The sequence below is a fragment of the Lissotriton vulgaris genome, chromosome 2_1, assembly GCF_964263255.1.
Source record: "Lissotriton vulgaris chromosome 2_1, aLisVul1.2, whole genome shotgun sequence".
NCBI classification, from domain to species: Eukaryota; Metazoa; Chordata; class Amphibia; order Caudata; family Salamandridae; genus Lissotriton; species Lissotriton vulgaris.
The window spans coordinates 1,138,087,604-1,138,109,805 of NC_141687.1; positions in this window are offsets into that span (position 1 = coordinate 1,138,087,604).

Sequence of the window (22,202 nt, forward strand, 5' to 3'; positions counted from 1 at the left end):
TCCACACCAGTTCCTGTAACACTTGGTGTCCCTCAAGGATCCTCCCTCTCCCCTACTCTGTTCAATCTACTCATGGAACCACTTACCGCACTACTTCAAGCATCTAATGTTCAATTTCACATGTACGCAGACAATATCCAGCTCTACCTTAAAATACACACCCTTGATGACATCAAAATACTAAACACAACGCTTAGGAACATACAGACTTGGCTGGCTGGCAGAGAATCACCTCAAACTTAACGCTCAAAAAACGGAATTCCTCCTAATAGCGCCTCCCACCAAAGTCCCCCTCACTCAGTCCTGGCTTAACCATCTCATTGCACTCAACGTTCAACCTACTATTGTGGACTCAGCGAAATCTTTAGGCATAACCCTTGACTGCAATCTCAATATGCATCATCACATCAGCAATGCAACGAAGGGAGCTAATTTCCAAATCAACACATTGCGGAAATTGAAAACTTTCCTTCCTCCCAATGACTTCAGAACTGCAGTCCAAGCCCTAGTCACCCCTCTGTGGTCTCCCCATATCGACAATCGCACCATTAAAAGCCTCTATTAATGCTGCAGCCAGACTAATCACGGGCTCAAAAAAACTTTCACACATTTCTCCTGATCTAAAAGCTTTGAACTGGCTGCCTTACGAAGCTAGAATACATCTGAAAATTGCCTGCATGACCCACAAGGCTATACACCACAACTCCCCCAGCTACCTCGCTCAGAAACTGACAATCTCGGGTGGCTCAAGAGTGACAAGAAGTGCAGACAATCTTCTTTTGAAACCTCAGAGATTTCACAAGAAAAAAAACTATAAACGCTCCTTCTCAGGGATGGCGCCCAGGATCTGGAATGCCCTCCATCCAGAAATCAGACTTATCTCATCCTCGGCATCCTTCAAAAAAGAAGTAAAATCTCTCCTATTAGCTAAATTTACCTGAACTTTGACTAATGTAATCTCGTAACTCAGTACTCTTCCTCCTATGACTATGTATATTGAGCACCTATGCACCGTTGCTACCTTACCTTGTTTCTTTTTTTGTAACCATTTGCTCATCTTTGCACAAAATGTTTTGTTTAATTATTACTCCTTGCCTTTTTATCCCATTCTGTATGTAAAGAGCTCTGATATCCGTAAGGATCTTGTTCGCGCTCTATAAAACTTTTAAAATAAATAAAAATAAATTAAATTCACTATCAGGACATGCCACACACACCAGCGCATGTCCTACCTTTCACATACAGTGCACCCTGCCCATGGGGGTACATTGGACCTACCTCAGGGGCGACTTACATGTAGAAAAGGGAAGGTTTAGGGACTTGCAAGTGTGTGCACTTGCCAATTCGACATGGCAGCCCTAGGCTGTGGACAGGCTACGCAATGGCAGGCCAGAGTTACACTTTACAGGCTGTTTGCGTGGGTGGCACAATCCAGTGCTGCAGCCCACCAACAGCATTTGATGTATATGCCCTGGCACTCGCAGTGCACTTTACTAGGGACTGAACATGAATCAAATAGCCAATCATGAAAAAACCAATCCATAACACAGTTTACACAGAGAGCATGTGCACTTTAGCACTGATTTGGAGTGGTTAAGTGCCCATAGTCCTAAAACCAATGCACACAGGTCAGGAAATAATAGGAGGAAAAATCAAAATATTTGGGGATAACCCTGCAAAAAGGACCATTTCCAACAAGCAGTCACACACATGCAAGCACAAACTCCACTCAATAGCAGTCACACACATGCACACTCGACTCACGAGCAGTCGCACACACTCCACTCACAAGCAGTTACACAAATTCAAGTGCAAACTCCACTCACGAGCAGTCGCACACATGCACACTCCACTCACGAGCAGTCACACTTATGCATGTGCACACTCTACTCACAAGCAGTTGCACATAGGAGCACTCGAGCTCTTCCACTAATGTTATGTGAATGTGATGGCATGCAAACAGCTCCTTCATTCTGCAGGCAGAATGCATGGTGAGCACAGTGCGGGGGAGACACTCAGAGTGTGAAACTCTCTGATGGATCCTGTCTGGATTGATACTGAAGGGCTCAGGAAACAGAGGAAAACTATGAAACAAAGAAAACAGCAGTGTGGGGACTCCATTTTTTTTTTTTGTAAAATTTTTTATTGGAAAACCTCAGACATACCATTACAGGAGATTAAAGCACGGACCATTGATAATCGACAACAGCATACAAGAATAGAAAGCCTCGCAGAACGAAGGAAAACATTGCAGCAATGGTCAACGCAGTCTTATGTAAAGGATCTATAAATGGATATGTCCACAATGTTCCAGGAGTCGGGAGGGTTTCTTTTTCTAATAGGATTCGAGGATATTACAGCGTGCAATTTTATAAAACAAGAAAAGAGAATTGGAGCTAAGCGCAGAACAGGAGAGCAGTCATCATTAAAGGAGCACATAGCGGGAAGAATGATAAAAGGAGGCAGTCGCCGAAACGCAGTGTCCCACCAGCAAGAAACTAGAACCAACAGCTACGTCACATAACGACACAATACAGTAAACTCCCCAATAACGCTGGACCCCGAGCCCAAATTAAGCAAAAGAGTATTTAAGAAAAAAGGAAGGAACAGAGTAAGAAAGAAAAAGAAAGAGGGCCATAGGAACAAAGGAAGAACATAAAACACGTCCCATCCCCCAACCCCCCACCCTGCATACCAGCGGAAGGCCACGGCCCACCCCCTCCATAGGCATGCCTGTCGCCCCAAGAAGACCCCAAAGCGGGAAATAACAGAGGAGGGCCGTAGCTCCAGCCCCAGACTCACCCCCAGCCTCCCAACCCCTAAAAAGCGGAAGTCCACTAAGAAGGAGCGTGAGCAACAGTGTATGATCATCCCAGCCGTACAAAGTCTCTAGTCCAAACAACGTTTCGTTCCGGCACTGAAGTCACTCAGGATATGTCAAAGCAGCGGTCAGTCCTGACCAGTCCGGAAAAAAATCGGCTTGCCACCCAATCCGTGCACAGTGAGACGCAGTATACCAACAGTACCAGTTGAGGCCACACAGATCCACAACAAGGACCACATTAGTAGCAAAGGAACATCTCTCCAGGGCATCCCAATAGTCCGCGGCAGTGCATGGCCCCCATGATCGGGAAACAAATGGGCCGATAGTAGAGCAAAGGGGGTAGCAGGCACACTATCCCAGATATAATGTTCCCCAGTCTCTTCATCCAGCGGCTCACATTCTTGAAAATCAGCTACTGCGGTCGCCGGGGAGAAGGTGGGCAGACACTCGTTGCTGCATGTATCTGCGACTAGGTGCACTACAACAGGAGAAGATATCAGCTGCGCAAGCCGCATAGCCGTCCCCAGATCTTTCAGAGCAGTGTGCAGGTCTTTGATGGCCAACAAAACATCTTTCACCATAGGCGCCATTACACCCCACGCAGTCAGCCGGGACCTCGGGACTCAAGAACAAAGAAAGAGCCGCCCCAGTAGCAGTTCAGCTGAAACAGGAACGTACAGGTCGTAGAGGAGTCGCGGAGAGTCACAGTCGAGCCCCGGGCAGCCACAGCGGCACTCACCTCTCACCGCAGTCCCGTTATGATCAAGCCCGGGCAATAGGTTCCGCCTCGCAGCGTGCCGTCCCCAAGGTCAGGATTTCCAACCAAAAGGCTTGAGTATGCAGGCAGTAGGTCCGGCGCTGCGAGCGCATTCGATGTCTGCGGTAAGGTGGTTTCGGTTTCACCTCCGGGGCCATCATGGCCGATCGGGGCCGTTGTTTATCTCCTGTGAGGTGGCCATGCTGCAACCTGAGGTCCCGGCTTATCCAGACTGAGGGCCGAAGATTTCAGGACGACGTTTCCAAGCCATCCGGGGCGGTACGCGGACCGGAGTTACACGGTCGGGCTCCGCTACTGTTCATCTGCACGAAGCCACGGCTGGGGTGCAGGATCACGGGCAGGATATCACGGAAGACGAGGGTGGGCGGCGGAGCTGGGCGTCCGTGCGGCCATCTTGGCCGCCGTCCTGGCTCCTCCCCGGGACTCCATTTTTTTATTCCATATATAAACACAAGCCTGCAAAGTTTCAAACGAGCCCGGATAGCTCAGTCGGTAGACCATCAGGCTTTTCATTTGAGGGTCCAGGGTTCAAGTTCCTGTTCGGGCAGTTCGTTTATTTTACTTTTTTTAAATCTATGATTTCTATTTTTGTTCTTAAAGGCCAACGCTCCTAGTATAAATAATCTTTGCAAGCTCTTTAAGGTTGGAATTCGCTAATTGCTCTCCTTTTCGAAATTTAATGTTGTCTCCGTAGCGCCACCTCCTGTCTGTCTGTCACGGTGCACCGATTTCAACGAGTGATAATCGGAAGTGCAGTCTGTGTGCAGCCGGATCCCACTCGGGCTTCCGCTCGTTGACATCTCTGCTCATTATCAGATACTTCTGTTTTGCATCTTATAAATGTAGCAAACGTACTATATTCTATTCACAAATTTGAAACAACCTCGTGCAAGGGAAATGAGTGTAATATATTTTTTGTTTTTAATTAATGTCTTCTTGTTGTAAATCGTTTGAAATAAAAGGATGTGAACATTTTCTAAAAGAAGTCACTGTGTGTGCCTTAAACCATCTTCCCTCAACAAGGTTAATTTTTGCCACTTCCAGTGCAATGTGCAGAACTGGTGCGAAAATATAGAGCACGAGCTCTACGTGTACCGACATGTAAACCCTATTGGTAAATGAACTTCTCAGTGGCATGTTGGTCTAGGGGTATGATTCTTGCTTTGGGTGTGAGAGATCCTGGACGAGTCATCTTTTGATTTTAATATTTTTGGTTTAAAATAGGGGCACTGAAAAACACATCAGAAAGATAAAAAATAACCTTTTTTCTTATTTAAAACGCATTAAATAAAAATTAAAAAATTTGAATATGAGAAAAATAAGAAAGAAAATGGGGCTCATCCAGGCTTTGAACCCGGGACCTCTCACACCCTAAGCAAGAATCATACCCCTAGACCAACAAGCCACATTGCATGTTATTGCATCTTTCTCATATTCCAATTCTTAAAGCTCAGAGCTGCCACCAGAGCAGCATAGGGCTTTCAAGTAGACTTTTAAAGGGACCGCTCCATTAAAACCCACTCACTGAACAGCAGAGAAGGAATTAACAGCAGAACCAGAAGGACCCATAAGAACACTTCTTACCTCCCACGTCTGTGAGACTCACCGGCAATAGAGCAGGGGCGCCACATGCGCAGAGAGCGCTGTATCAGGACGTGCGTTATTTATACTTTGATAAACCTATTTTGTACAGTCATTTTAAGGGCCATTTTCATCTCTCATTAATTCTGACCAATATACTCGAATATGCTTCTAAGCCAGTGCATTAAATGGAACTATAGAAGTGAAGGTGCTCGCTATTTACAGTATCTGTTATTCTGCTTTCTCCTGAGAAGTGTACTGGCAGCACTGCGGAGAAGTGCACCTACTCACCCTTTCAAATGGAAGAAGTGCAGGTACTCAGTACCGGACAGAGTACTTGCCCATTTAAAGCAATGCACAATGCTATAAATAGCAAATAAAACCATATAAATGATGAAATTAGTAGACACACGTACACGCTCCGTCATCAGATTTTCTCCACACCCCTACTCATCACTCCCACGTTCACCAGTAACTAGACGTAAAAGAATGAGTGAGTGAAAGTGTGTGAGGGTGTATTCTAGGTTGCACTCCCCCATCCCATGAACATAGAGTGGGATTATGCTCCCACTACTTCTTTCTCCTGAGTACAAGAAGAGAAGTCCAATCCTTCATGGCTCCTCTCAGGTCAAAGACAGCAGGTCCAGTCCTCTTCAGTTCGTCCTCAGGCCCAGAAAGTGTTCTGAAGTTGCTGCCTGGAGATCAGGGCATAGCTTCAAGGGGGTTGTTTGGGGGTGTGACACCCTCCCAAATTAATGCATTAATTACTTGGCATTTGGGCTCAGGGCCCTGTGTCGGGTCTGCTATCTATGTGTTTTTCTAGTTTTGACCCGAGAATAAAAGACGAAAGATTAACCTTTTATGTGAATTGGCGCCAGAGATATGCAACTGGAGACTGAATTTCAAAATGTGAAACCAGATAAACTTAAATCAATACCTGCTTCCCTGCTTCTTCAAATTGTGTGATCCTAAACAAATCTTTTATTTTGGAGCCTCCTTTTTCTTTATTATCCTACATAGGCACAATTCTAACTACTTCAAGTTGTGCGCTGTAAAACCACCTCTTATGCTTGATTTTATAATCTATAATGTTGTGCCTTCTATAATAAGAATCTAGGACACGTTTAGCATTTAAATGACTACTTTAACAATTGCGATACAAAAGGGGATGATGGACGGAGCGTTTGAGCGAATCAAACACTCACCCCCAGTCAACTGATCTGGGTTTAATCCATCACCATTCTTTAGCCCACTCTGCCACCCCAGTGCAGACATGGCCATATGCAAATCAGTCTGACACTGTGCCTCATGGGAACAGTCCAGCCCGAACTGCCAAGCCAATGCCTTCCCTGGGCCGGAAACAAGCTACTGAGGACCGGTTTCAGGCAATTTCAGCCTTCATCAGCCCGGCTTGCTTGAATCCAGTGACAAAGTGAGCAAGGTACTCACGTCTGAGCATACCCTGCCACACTTTAACAATTGAGCAGAAGCGTGCCTCCGGCTGCGACAATCGGTCTCCGCAGGACACCCTTCATTTTGTACTTTTATGTCTTTTCTATAGGACGCCTAGACTGAATTTTTTGGTAGATATCTGAAAACAGGCGAAATTCTGTCATGCTGAAGTTGCCCTGCTCTTTCTACAAAGAGCAAACAATATGCGCACTTTATGCTGTATTATGAATTTCATTAAGGTCTCAGTAAGGCTGAGAAATACTAGAGGACTGAGTTAATCAATGTTTAAGATAAAATTCATTTCTACTTTTTATCTGTATCAGCGATTTTTAGATTGAGTTCAGATATTGTATTTAATTGTATTTTTTAACTGTATATATGTGCTTTTATGATGTTTTTTAATCATCGAATAAATTTCCGAACTTGAACTTGAATTTGAACTTGACTACTCATTTTCTGCTTAGTTCACTAATGACATTGTCGGGTTGAGCAATGAATATTTCTAAAAAAACTATCAGTTTTAATAAACTTGTTTATATGCATTGACATCATCTGATGTACAAAATTAAAAGGCTTCTGCATGTTTAAGAAAAACATTTTTGGGGCGGAAAGAGCGTTCTATATGCACAGAGGATGCCCCAAGAAGTGGTCTAGGATAGGGGGTACATGGAATGCATTCAGAGGAAACATATATGAACCCCCACAGGCAGATTCGATCTCAAATGTCAATGAGTAATGGATGTATAAGGATAATATGTATGTATGTTTTGCAGCCGATTTTATAAGATGTATTGTTGTGGTTTTAATTAAATGAAACAATAAAAACTTTTTCACGTAAAAAAAAAATGTATGTTTTGCTATGCTGCTATGCACTGTGGTGGAAATGATGCAGCGTTTTTGCTAATGTATCAGCGACAAAGATCAATACTTTACTATATAATGAGAGACAAGAACCTCGTAATATGCTCTGTAGGCGCAAAGCAAGTGGATTGCATTTGGTTATGGTTTAAAAAATTCAATACAAAATATATATATTTTTTGTAAGAAATACATCTTTTGAATTTTGAAGCGATTGCATCGTATTTTTATTTTATGTTTGTTGCACAATATAAGTAGCAACATTTTTCATGGCTCCGTATTCGTACAGACTCTTGGGGCCAAGCCAGACACATGTCTCAGTTCTAGCTCGGTCCAGCCAAATAATAGGCCCTCAAGTTCTCCTCTATTTCAGAATCAGGCCTATTACATGGGGTTGCCATTCAGTTAATAACAATATTTACAAAATGCAAGGACTAGAAACATGGGGCTCCGCCACATGCAGCAATTTGACAAGTCTACCATCAAGGCTTCTTGTAGCAGAGAAGAAGAAGAGCGCATGAAGCAGTCATACATGTAAAATAGGCGATCCCAGGGAAGGGACTCAAGGCCTTTATGGTGTACATGACCGTAATCATGAGTTCCCAGGGAGAACAACCTGGTCGATGTGGGATGGGTAGGGGCGTAGCTACTACAGGCGTCTTTATGGTATAACACCCCTCAAATGCATTCTTCGTTTGGTAGTTGGGCCAAAGGGCTCTGAGTCCAGTGTGCTATATCTGTGTCCTTTTTTTCTCATCACTCTCATTTCACAAAGAGGTTTTAACTTGTTAATTTTTTTGATTGCAATCTTAAATATATATATAGTGACTGCTTTACCAAAATATGAAATCTATCCCTATAGAAGTACACCTTGAATGGGTGCAAATATACTACTTTTTTTAATTCACATAGCTTGGCAGTAGTAGACTTATGAATGATGCTCCAGTCTGAGATTTTAAGGTATATCACTGACAATCGAACACCCGAAAGGTGATGGGATGAATAATTGCAAATAGTATAACGAGTGTCAAATGCTTGGGGAAGCATTCCAACCCATCGTTTTGTGCCCAATGTTACACTGCAGACAGAGGCCCACTTAACCCCTTTTGTGCTCCCGTCGGCCACTACCTCGCTGGTGCTGCCTACCGGCCGACGGAGCCCCGTCCAGCAATTAGAACGCCTGCACCGCAGCGGAAAAAACGCTGCGGTTAAGGCGTTAAAGCAAATCAGTACTGATGCTGTTTCTCATGGGCAAAGCCCATGACAAGCCTTGATCATCTTACCTGTCCACCCTGCAGCTGACTGCTTTTTTAATTGGGAAATTTGAGCCCCCCCTGAATCTCACTAACTAGGCCAGTCCCCTGCTGGAGATGCCACATTCATGCCTGGCACATAATCAGACACATAAGGGCTTGATTTGCTTGATGCACAGAGTCAAGTTTACTCTTCCTGTGAGTTCATGTCCCCATTACATTAAGGTTGTTGAACTTGTTACTGTGCCTACTACATAATACACTGCAACCTACAAGCTGCAGGCTCTAATCCCTAAAGTATAGTTAAAGGTGACTGAGCCAGCTGCACAGGCCTGCTTGTGATCTCCAGGTTACACATCCCAGTCCAGTTACGGTTACTCAAAGGCTCAGTTTACTGCAGAATAATGTAAATAAACTGCAGATTGCACTTTTGAATTCACATAGGAGCTACCCAGCCTCTCACTCTTCTAAGGTGGACACAATCTGTAAATTGAAATATAATGCTAACATGAAGTAGGACTCAAGTTACTGTGGGTGAGTCTCCAGCACATCTTTCATAATAACCATGTATCTTTCAAAATACTCCTCTCTTATTACAGTATTGCTGGGGGGACTGGTGATTTACATGGTGAGCTCAGGTCACATTCCCTACTTTCCCCAGTTGTAGCATTAGGAATTGTAAAGCACATTTTCACCCTGAAAAGTACATTGGTACTGAAAAACAGATGTTCATTGTTCTCTAACTCTATAGTGCTCCTTTTATTAACCACAGAAAGATGAAAGGCTGAGTCAACTTACCAGCCTTTGAACCTGTGACCCTGAAGTCAAACACAGATCTCTGCAGTTAAATGTATGAGTCCCCAGAGCCACCAACTGAGCAAAAGCAGCAGGTCAAGCAGTGCACTATTCATAGTGTTTGGCTACAGACAGCTGCAGCTGTCTGTTAGCAACTGCTAATGAGTAGGCCTGGGCGGAGTTTGTGGAGTTCCGCATGACTGAAAAACTCTGCTGTGCTGCGCGGACTTCCGCAAGCAGCAGAGTGCGTTACGTTGCACCATTCGCACTGATTTTTAGAACTTGGTGTTTGACCTGTGCTATAAAATCAGTGCAAAAGGTGCACGCACAGCGCAATAGGGTGCAGCTTCTTTCTGCTGCTCGAGTTGATGTTCTACTAGAGCAGCAGCTTCCTCAGCGCGAATGGAAGGTTTCTCAACGCAAGCGGTAGCGACCATCCACACTGCCAGCATTGAAAGATATCGCTGGGAGGTGGTCTGGGGTAAAATTCTCCCCGCTTGCAAACTTAATGTTGGTGAGCGCAAGTAAGTTAAAAACTCTGCTCTGCGGAGTTTTTCAGAACTCCGCGTGCTACGCGGAGCGTGGAGTGGGAAAAACTCAGCAAAATCAATGAGCGAAGTGGAATTTCATGCTCAGGCCTACAAAAGAGCTCCACACTATCAGGGTCGCTGCATATTCATTTTTTTACATTTTGCTGTTGAAAACCATTATATCAAATGAGAAGTGACTGCCATCTTCTACTTCATAACTTGCAATGCATGAAATAATGGTATTGTTACCTTAGGTATCACAGGCAAACCACTTGTGTTGGCTTTGTCAAATGCTTCTTTCTGTTCTTATCTTTATGTGTTGCCCGTCACGCCAACACTCCGTGAAAAAGCATTGGCATAGCCAATATGTCGTGCCTTTGGGACCTTATAATTATTTGGCCATGCAGCACATTATCCTGGGTGATACAGCATCTACTGTTACTTCACGGAATGGGAGGAATGGCACCCTCACAGCTGCACCATCCCGTAAAGGACAGTGCCCTCACAGCCATTGTTAGAGCACAGTGCTGCTACAGCTGCTCCAAGCAGAAAACACACAGCACTCCTGTAGCTGCTGTGAGACGTTGGCCTGGCATATGCTGTCCACTATTCTAGTGGGCACCTAGCACCAGTCCAAATGACCCTTATTGATGGTAGAATGTGCGTGCCCATACACACACACGCACACACACCCATACACACACACTCACACACACCCTCCACCCCCACCCACCCCCCTCTCCCTCACCAACAAACATTGCGTGCTTTTTCTTTCCCTCCCTCCTCCTTCTCTATGGCTGGTCTTCTTCCGTCCCTGCAGCGCTGTTACTGGTAGAATGATGCGTGTGCTGTGGCTCCTCTGGGTCCTCGGCTGGGCCAGCATGTACTCACAAAAAGACCCACTGGTCATCTTGGACAACGACAACCGATCTCTCCTTCTTCACCGAGTTCTACGCCTCGCCACCGGGCACGAGTTGCAGGCCAAGCCGATGTGCACGGTCACGGCTTGCCTCCAGCGTGCGCTGCTCTTTCACTTTCCCTTAGTTTTGAGTCGTGGAGCTCAACGCTGAGACTACAGTGCAGAGTCCTTTCCGGAACCAGGGAAAGCACACGTAGTAGAAGAGGGTACGTGGCATAGCCCTTGATGAGCAGCTGAGGAAGAAGCCTACCAAGCCGATACCTGATTATGAGTTACAGCTCGACGTCCGGCCCTGAAGACGAGCTATGCAATAGAGACCTACGACAAGCCAAGGAAAAGCATAGCGGCGAGACACTGGGTCCAAGTGCTGCATTAATTAGGTGAGAGCTGCGGGTTTGACGAGGCAGCTTGGAGAGGACGGCGTTGGAGACTGGCCCTTACTATTTGTCTACAGGATCATTGGGCAGATGCAATTGCATTTTCGTTGCAGAGCGGAAAATCCCCCTGCTCTTTCTAGCAGTTGCTCCTAAGCGATTCCTGCACGCACCAAGTTCATCAATGACTCCTGTCAGGCCGCCTCCAAAATGAAAACGCATTTTCAGAGCTGCCTTTGTTTCGAAATCACTCTTTTGTTGACTTATCAGCTTTTTTGCCTCAGAGCGTCCAGCTGTTTTGAGCTGACACCTTGAGCCGACACACGTACACGCAGGCGGCCTTCATCAGTGAGGTCAGCGCCCCCTCGGGTGTCCTGTGGACAGCTCTCCTCCAGTCTAAATAGCCTCATTTCTCACGACAAGGCCCAGTTCTCTTCCAGAGTGAGCCAGTCCAGCACTTACAGTATTCACATCAATTTATACAACGTATGCTTGGCACACAGCAGGGAACCGCGGGAGCCATACCAGTCAAAGCATTTGCAATGCAATAGGTCTCACATTTACACGAGTTTAAGCTAGTGGCATTGTAAATGACAATGCATTTTATTTATGTTTTAAAAAAAGAAAACATAAATAAAAGCCATTTATTTGCAATGTCAATTGCTTAAACTTGCGTAAATGCCAGACCTATTGAATTGCAAATGCTTGTTTAAAATGCCATTGTACTCTAAAGTACGGGGCAATCCTGTCATGTGTACGTATACTTCTGGTGCCTCAAAGAATAGCATACGGGATTGGTACACCACCCTCAGCTTGGCTAGATACAGCAATGCATAGGGAAGTTTCTGCTCACCTAGTTGGGCCTTGTCTGCCATAAATTACTGTTGCTTCTGCTGGACTAGTCTTGTGTACTCATGACATTTGAGGATGCAAGTGTTTTTGAACATCTGGTGTTCTTTGTCTGGATTGCTTTCAAATCATGTCTCTGTTGTGCTTATTCAAAATCTTTGCAATGAAAGGACTTGGTCTGGCTTCCCGGGGCGACTTCTGCATCATGGCCCCGTGTGCCCTTTCTACAACAAAATAATAGGACAACAACTATGGAAGTAGCCAGCCGGTGAGCCACTTAGTCAGGAACTCTTCCATGCTCCCCATTCATTTTGAATAAGCTTTATTCGATAGCAATTATCATAAAAGCATTTCACAGTCACATAAAAGTATATAAAATTAATATTTCATATAGTAAAAACAAGTTTTAAAAACCTGGCTATACCGTCCACTCTAAATTTACGCTTAATATCTTAATTGGCATTTGCTCATTAGGTTTAAAATTACAGATTAGCTAAAACACATGTCCCATACAAAACAGTTAATCTTCAGTACTTTGCAAATAATTCCTATGTGTAAATTATCTCTCAGATCCACAGATTAGATGGTATTTATTTGCACATTACTCCTTAATTGTGCCCTTATACGGATAATCCACGCACACCCCAGGTACTTTGTAACACCACATACTAGCGAGGACCTACTTGAGTCACTTCTCATGATTCGTAGAGCATCAAGGAGGTTTCTAGTGCCCAAATATAATACATATAGGCTTGATCTATTTGGCCCTTGCTTGCTTGTAGGCTGGGCAAGCAAAGACTACATGGTCTACAGTTTCTTGTTGTGCATCACAGCAGGGGCAGTTATATAGGTTGGAGGTTGTTGGGTCCCATTTTGCCAGTTTGGTATTTAGCTATACTGACCCTAATGTAAACTGCATATATAGTGCCCTGTCTCTGTGTTTCCTGATAAAATCTAAATAAGGTTCCAGGGATCAAACTGATTTATGCTGGATGAACTCTTCAAATAGTCAGAAAAGCATTGGTTTATTTAAGAACTGGTGATTTACCCAGTTCCAGTAATTCTTTTTTAACTCTCTCTTAGTCGGAGTGACCTGCTTGGCCCAAGCTTTGGCTAAGCCCAGCTTGGTCAGTAATTCCTTTAGATCTTTAAGCCACTTAACACCTTTGTTGTTATCAAGGGTAATTAGCTCAGAAAGGACCGTCGCATAGCTATGGAGTTCGGGCGTTTGCTGTCAGGAAAGCAATTGAAGACAAGTGAAGTGGGTTCTGCACTCAGGGGAGCCGGGGGTCAGGCATGCCTGGCATGAACAACAACCCTCTCAGACAAGTGCCCGTTTCAAAAGCACTTGTCTGAGAGGTAACTGACATTGCCTGCCCCAGATGAGCACGTCAGTCATCTACCAGCCCAGGTTTAGTCCTGTCATCTCCTGGAAGCACCCCCGTATTTAAGTGGTTCAGTGTCACAGCCCTTACATGCCAGATACTGGTCTTCAAGGCGCTATTCTTGCTGTCATGGCCATTGATTGCACATACTCTTTCGGGCATGCATTTAGTCTGAAAACAGCACCGGGAGCCAGGGAATGCGTGTTTCCACAAGTGCCTTGGCCCAGCCTTCCGTCTGCACGAACGACGACTTCTTCTATTGTACAGCGCTCTGACACCTTCGGGTAAAGTCTGCGCTGAATAAAAATGCATTAAATAAAAATTAAATAAAGTAAACCTGAACCTGCGTGTCTGTAACATACACTAGTAAACTAAGTGCCACCACCACCACCTACCTGTGGGGGTGTGCACACTGCACTGCACACAAAGGCCCACAGAGCCTTAAACTCAGGACTTTAAGTGGGCCGGGTCTCAAGGGGTCTGAGCACCGGCAGCTTTTTTCAAGGGACCTCGAAACGGGTCTCTATCGGGCTCTGTTTTGAGCCCTGGTACAGGCGGTCCGTTTTTTCCGGACTGCAGTGACAGCGGTTTGCTGTCACTGCAGTCTGGAAAAAAGTGCAGGGAGCAAAACAGCCCGATAAAGAACCGTTTGGAGACAGTAAGCACGTGGTTGTGCGCTTGCCACACTGCTCACTTCTCACTACTCACTAGTGGAGAAGTGACGGCATGACGTCATGTCAGGTGAGCGTTGTGGGGGAAGGGAAATCCTTTAACCCCTTCGATGCTGATGACGAGCTCAGCTCGTCATCAGCCACAGGTGACGTGTGCGGATGACGAGCTGAGCTCGTCATGTAACGCGGTTATTAGAAAACAGCCGGGCAACGCAAAAATAACCGCAGCAGCGATGCGGTTAAAGAGTCATTTTCTTTCTGGATTTCCCTTCTCTTTCTGAAACGCAAGAGCAGCAACATTGTGGTAGGGTCACCAATGCTTTAATTGGAAACTTTTTCAATATTATATGTAACAAGGCATAGTTACAGCTTATTTATCCTATGCAACTAATAACCATTGACAAAGCCAATAGTCCTGACTTATTGTAGGTATGATGTTACTTGTTGTATCACATATCTGGATGCAATGACAGGAACCGCAAAATACAAGTCGGGTGTCACACTATGCTAAGCACAGATTTTTAGAGTAAGTGTTTTAAAGCCATGCCCCTAAGTACACTGGCCACGCCCCTTTGAGAGACCCCCCAGTTTTTTCATCCTACTTAAAGCCCTGCTTAAACTGTCTGCTGCCGGAGTGCCAGTGCCACAAACGAAACCAAAAGCCCAGTAGCCAACCAAAAACAACGTACGCCACCAGGGCAAGGCCTCGCCGCCTCGGGCTCAATGGATCGAATCAAAGTCACCCCCTACCGGCAGTGGCCCATCCCCCAGGTATCGCGCAGTCAGTAGAGTACTACTAAAGTTAAGTGTAACACACTTAAGTAAATAATTAACGCAGGCTGCAGCGACAAAATTAAAAACACAACAGCCCCTATAAATATAATTAGGAGGTTGTTGTGGGTGGTGGCCGGATCGCTTTCACTTACCCGTGTGTTGTGGTTACCGTGACCTGCCCTGACCTCGACGTTCATTTCTCAAGGCTCCTCGTCAGGCTCCTCGTCTCGACTCAATACCAGGAGGACTGCAGTACACAGCATGGCAATAGCAATGATAGCACGCACAAGCCAGCCACGACGAAGCAAGCCAAAAGTAAAACTGGGAAATACTGGATTTGGTGGTCTTTGGACTCCTCCCCCAGACCCCAGCAAACCAATCACATGCAAAACAACAAACTGTTGCTGGGTCTGGTGGAAGAGGCAATGGCCACTGCCACACCCCCACAAACTCAAAGCCTGCCGGACTGTCCCGCCCTCAGCCATTGAAACTAATGGAGGGCCTCCAACTCCTCCCTGGGCCAAAGGAATAACGCCCAAATATAAATGCTATTCTGGCAGTGAGACACAGGCTGCACGCTCCAGTGTGTCATCACTGCCCTGCTTTATGGCTCCAGGTCGAAGGAATCTTCGCCCAGCCAAAAGCATGTGCAGAGCAAAGGCCATCCTCCCCCACCCCCTTAAAAAAACAACATTTGAACATGTTTGTTTACCGAGCACAAGCAGCCAGCAAAATGGATTGCTAACTGCTCAGTGTTCCATCATGCATTTTGTTAGTCCCCCACAGTCCCCCACAGGGTGGGAGGGCGACGCCCATCTTGCCCGTGTACACCAGCCGCCCCTGGGTTTGACATGGTAGGGTTGTAACTTACGCCATTAAGGCAAGTTATATGCAGAGTTACTTTGCATGGATTTCTGTTGCTGGATCTAAGATCCAATAAGGCTGTGTGTTTCATGGCATTGCAGGGTTTGAGGCACATCGATGGCCGATCCAAGTCAAGTTAAGTCAAGGTAAAATTTGTATAGCGCTCTCCTGACCCAGAGGGTCTCAAGGCGCTTGAGGAGGGAGTGTTCGCTACTTATCAAACAGCCAAGTTTTGAGTTGTTTCCTGAAGGAGAGTTGTTTCTGTGTGAGGCGGAGGTGGGTGGGGAGAGAATTCCAGGTTTTGGCCGCTAAGTAGGAGAAAGATCCTTCCTCCCATGGTTGTTCTTCAGAAGCGTGGAATCGCGGCGAGGGCTTGATTGGAAGATCGGAGTTGGCGGGTGGGGGTGTAGAAAGTCAGGCGCGAGTTGAGGTATTTAGGTCCTAGGTCGTAGAGAGCCTTGTGTGTGTGGGTGAGGAGATGGAACGTTATTCTCTTGTTTACGGGGAGCCAGTGGAGGTCTCTCAGGTGACCGGATATGTGCTTGTGGCGGGGTATGTTTAGGATGAGTCGGGCGGAGGCGTTATGAATGCGTTGGAATTTTTTACTGTAATTTGGCTGTGGTTCCGGCGTAGAGGGTGTTTCCGTAGTCCAGTCGGCTTGTGACAAGTGCTTGGGTGACTGTCTTTCTTGTTTCGGTGGGGATCCAAAGGAAGATCTTTTTGAGCATACGTAATATGTTAAAGCATGATGATGAGACGGCATTGACTTGTCTGGTCATCGAGAGGGAGGAGTCTAGAATGAATCCCAGGTCGCGAGCATGGTCCGTTGGTTTGGGTGCGCTGCCCAGTGTCGGTGGCCACCATGAGTCGTCCCATGCGGAGGGGGATGATCCTAGGATGAGGACTTCCGTCTTGTCAGAATTCAGTTTCAATCGGCTGTTCTTCATCCATTTGGCTACGTCTTTAATCCCTTCGTGTAGGTTGGTTTTGGCGATGTTTGGGTCTTTGGTGAGGGAGAGGATCAGCTGTGTGTCGTCAGCGTAGGAGATGATGTTGAGGTTGTGTTGGCGTGCGATGGATGTGAGGGGGCTCATGTAGACGTTGAAGAGGGTGGGGCTGAGCGATGATCCTTGTGGTACGCCGCAGATGACTTTGGTGGCCTCTGACCTGAAAGGGGGGAGGCGGACTCTTTGGGTTCTTCCGGCGGGGAAAGAGATGATCCAATCCAATGCTTTTCCTTGTATCCCGGCGTTACTGAGGCGTTGTACTAGGGTGCTATGACAGACCGTGTCAAACGCTGCGGAGAGGTCCAGGAGGATGAGGGCAGCTGTTTCCTCGTTGTCGAGTAGTGTTCTGATGTCGTCTGTGGCTGCGATGAGGGCGGTCTCGGTGCTGTGTTTGGCTCAGAAGCCAGACTGAGAGGGGTCGAGGGAGCCGTTGGACTCGAGGAAGGCGGCGTGCTGACTGTTGACGGTCTTCTCTATGACTTTGGCAGGGAAAGAGAGGAGCGAGATGGGGCGGTAGGTCTTAAGTTCAGTGGGGTCTGCAGTAGGTTTCTTTAGTAGGGCACTGAGTTCGGCATGTTTCCAGCTTTCCTGGAAGGTGGCGGTGTTGAGGGAGCAGTTGATGATATCCTCGAGATGGGGTGCTATGATGGAGTAAGCCTTGCTGAAGATGTGGTGGGGGCATGGGTCGGTTGGTGATCCGGAGTGTATGGAGTTCATCAAGCGGATGGTGTCTTCGGTGCTGATCGGGTTCCAGGTGCAAAGGGTGGTGGTGGGGGGCTTCAGTTCGGTAGTAAGGGGGGTGGACTGGTCGCCGAAGATGTTATGTATGTCAGCGATTTTGCTGTGGAAGAATGAGTCGCAGAGGTCTTGAGAGGGAGTGATGTCGTTGGAGACGGCGCTGGGATTGGTAAACTCTTTGACGATGCTGAAGAGTTCCTTGCTGTTGTGGGCGTTGTTGTCGATTCGATCCTTGAATGCTGATTTCTTGGAGGATCGGATCAGCTGGTGGTCTTTGCGGGTGGCGTCCTTGAGGGCGGTCATGTTGTCTGTGGTTGGGTTTTTTCGCCACGTTTTCTGGAGGGTGTGGCAGTTCTTTTTGGAGTTCTTGAGGTCGTCATTGAACCAGGAGGCTTTTTTGCTACCTTTGTTGTTGTGATGGTTTTTCAGGGGTGCTAATTCATCAGCGCAGTGGGTGATCCATTGTGCGAGATTGACGGCTGCTTGATTTGGGTCTGATGATTTGGCGGGAGGGTTTTGGTTTAACGATGTGGTGAGTTGGTCGGTGGTAATTATGTTCCAGTTTCTGCGGGGGACTTGTTGTGGGTGGTGGTGGGTCGTGGTCTTTCTAAAGTTGAAGTGGACGCAGCTGTGGTCTGTCCAGTGGAGTCCTGTGGCGTGGTTGAAGGAAACGTGCTTGCTGGAGGAGACGATTGGGTCCAGCGTGTGTCCGGCGTGGTGGGTGGGGGTGTTTACCAGTTGTTTGAGTCCGAGATTAGCGAGGTTGTCCAGAAGGGTGGTGGTGTTGCTGTTGTTGTTCTTCTACAGGTGGAAGTTGAGGTCCCCTAGGAGAATGTAGTCCTCGGAGGGGAGGGCGTGTGGGCTGATAAAGTCGGTGATGTCTTTGCTGAATTGTGTGCGGGGTCCTGGTGGTCTGTAGATGAGGGTGCCTCTAGGTGTGGTCTTGGGGTCGGTGTGTATCTGGAAGTGAAGGTGTTCGGCAGCTGTGAGGGTGTCGTCGGAGCTGGCCGTGATGCGGATGGTGTTCTTGTGGACGATGGCGATGCCTCCTCCTGTTTGGTTGATGCGGTCCTTTCGGATGATCTTGTATCCGTCCGGGATGGCTACGGCGATGTCGGGCGCTGATGAGGCATTCATCCAGGTTTCTGTAAGAAAGGCGACGTCCGGTGATGTGGTGTTGAGTAAGTTCCATAGTTCAATGGCGTGTTTGGGGACCGAGCGTGTGTTGAGCAGGATCCACTTTAGGTGGTTGTTGTTTGGGCTATGTTTGGCGGTAGTGGTTGCAGTGTGGGTCCTGATGCAGCATAACTTGCAGGATTGGCAGGTGAAGGGTCCATGGGTGCGTCCTGGGGCGGCTTGGTGGCAGTCGGGGAGTCGGCCGGTGTTAAGTGCAGAGAGGGTTGTGACATCGTACGTTAGGCGGGTGGAGTGGTTTTTGCGGGGGCCAGGGGGTCTTGCGCTAGGCGCGGTCAAGGCGCGGATGGACGTACACGGGCTTACCTTTGGCGCGCCTTTGGCACGCTTAGGGCGCGCCCGCTGCGCGTGAACACTGCGCGTAAATGCATCTGTTATAAGTAGACAGTGGCGGGGGCGGAGCGAGGTCGGAGCAGCTGGGAGGCGGGAGCGGGGTGGCGAGTGGGGAGGGGATCATATGGCGATGCTGTATAAAATAAGACAGGTGCTAATTTCGAGCTACATGCAATGGCAGCGGGGCCAGAGCCTTCAACGACTCCAGGATACTGACACAGTCTAAAGAGATATTTTTTGTTCACAAACCCAGGTCTTCCTCCAGGCGGATAGCAGCACTCTCCGACCCGCTTCATTACACCACTACCCCATGCCAGCCATGAAGCTGTGGGGGACCAGCCGACCTCCACCTCATCGTAATGGATTGATTAGTCAGGAGTAGAGGCAAGTCTATAAAGCAAAGTTGTTCTTTATGCGCCTTATGGAGCCGCATCAATCCCAAAAGGAATACTGCATGAGTACGCGGAATGGGGACACCAACCGTAGCTGATATCAGTGATAACAATTCTAACCAGTACGACATAATCACAGTGCATTGACATAACATACATAGCAAGTTAGCATCTTATATTTTACATCTAGGACAGCAGTGCTGTGTGGCTGGGAAGATACGCTGCAGTCGGTGCAGGGTGAGATATGCCCTCTGCAAAAACATGTATTGAATGAAGATGAATTTGGCATTCCATGGGATTCTCAAAGGGTATGCCAAGGACCTGCTCCAGTCCCCATACATCATGTCTGTACCCAAGTCTTTGTTGCATTTGTTGCTTAAAACATTCTGTGAAATTCTAGTTTGGTTAGTAATGCCTCTGTAAAGCCAGTTGGTGAGGTGTCGGCCGTTCACTATCAGGTAGGTTATGAAGACCATTTCATGGTGGGGAGGTTTCTCCCTGTGGGGGGACCAATGTTTCTTTACATATTGCAGAAGTGTGGCATGTAGTAAATCTAATGCATCCGTGACTCCTTTGCTCCAGACAAAATTGTCGTGTTCCATAAATGTGCTGTTGTGAAATAGGTCTCCCACTCTAGCTAAACCGCCTTCCGCCCAGGGGAGCAGTCTCAGTTTAGTGAGGAGGCCATTTGGGGTCAGGATCCCAAGTAGTGGTATGGTGTCAGAGTAAGGGAGGCAGCCACGTGTGTAGTGTGTGGATTATTTCTAATAAATGAGAGCTGTGCGTAAAAGCAGCGAGCATCGGTCGGAATCTTAGCCTCTGGTAGGATCAGAGTATGAACCCGTCCGCGATCCACATCGGCAGGTGAATAATTTAACTTAATGTAAGTTACGCCCTGACAGCCAATCTGAGAGCCACTGTAACCTAGTCCCCTTTATCAGTGTCCAGTTGCAGCTTATTCAGTCCTACTCTGCGGTGGCCACTTCCCCAAATCAAAACGGAAAGAGTGATGTTCATAGTTAAGCAGCAGGGTCGGGATCACAACTGGCAAATTGGTTAAGAAATACAGTAGCAAGGGGAGGGCTACCATTTTCGGCCCATCTATGATAGCAGTAGGGAGGACCAGAAGGTTACATGTGAGTGTAGCGAGCGCATAGCCTTACCTAGGTTAACGTCAATGAGGTTTGGTGTTGAGCGATAAATCTGTATACCCAGATATCTTAAAGTATGTGCTGCAACTTTTAAAGAAGGAGGGCCAAACTGAACCGTCTCTGGGCAATCCCCTTGCCGGGAAAAAAGGCATAATACATACTGACATTAATTCTGATGCCCGAAAGCAACGCAAAAGCATAAAAAATGCCTGTGGCCAGTGATAGAGAGGTGAGGTCTTAAGCATACAGAATGATGTCATCCGTGTATGCGGAGATAATGTGTGTTGTTTGGCCGATACGTATGGCCGGTTGCACAGCTGATAACCGTACCCTAAGGGCTAAGGCTCCAGGGCCAGCACAAACAACAGAGGAGACAGTGGGCAACCCTGCCGTGTGCCTTTTCAAACCGGGTACTCCTCCGAGATATGTTGCCCTGTACGGGCCCTTGCCGTGGGTTCCTTGTACAGGAGCCTGACCCACATTAAATAACACAGCGGGATGCCAAATAGTTCAAGTGCTGGGAATATGTAGTCCAATATGAGCATATCGAATGCCTGTCTCAGATCCAAGGTGATACAACCTGCGTGGGCTCTCTTCTTGGGGGTTGCAGTCATAACATGGTAAAACCTGCTGATGTTAACCTCATCAGAGCTTCGAACGTTCAGCGCCCAGTGCTGAACGTTCGAAGAACGAATGCTGGCCCGACGGCCAACGGTCGTGCGCAGCACTGAGGAGGTAGTGCTCGTGGCGACCGTTGGCCGTCGGCAGCAGTTAAGGGGTTAAGTGAAGTGCACTGCACTGGTACAAACCCACATTGATCTGGTTGGATTAGGTTGTGTAAATATGGAAGTAGGCAGCCAGCCAGTACTTTACTGAATAGATTGTAGTCTGTAGTGATTAGAGATAGTTGGGGGGAACTCTGAAAGATACATTGCCTGGCGTGCTGGTTTGGAGAGAGACATTAAGAGTGCCTGTCTCATGGTGGGTGGCAATGACCCCGAGAACAGCCCAGCATTACACAGTTTCTCTAGTTGTGGCACAAGAGTATCCGCAAACGTGGCATTGAATTCGGACGGGAGGCCGTCCAGACCTGGGTCCTTGTTTTGAGGGGGGATCCTGATGGCTGCCTTGATTTCGGACCTTGTGATAGTGCCAGATAGAGCGTCCTGCGCTGTTTTTTCAAATTGTGGGAACTGTGCGCCTGTTCAAAATGACATCAAGGGGTCTTCCACCAATGGGGGGGGGGGGACCTGGTACAAGTCTTGGCAATATTCACAAAATGCTGCATTTATATCCCATTGTGTATTCAGGGTATCCCCAGCGCTAGTGGTTATCTCATGGATCGGGGGATGTGTGGAGTAATCTCTGAGAATACGTGCTAATAGCGGGCCAGCCTTATCAGCATCAGGCGGAGGACTGGCAGGAAACCTTCACCAATGTGGGGCCTCGGGACATGGCCACAACAACAAGGCTACCGAAA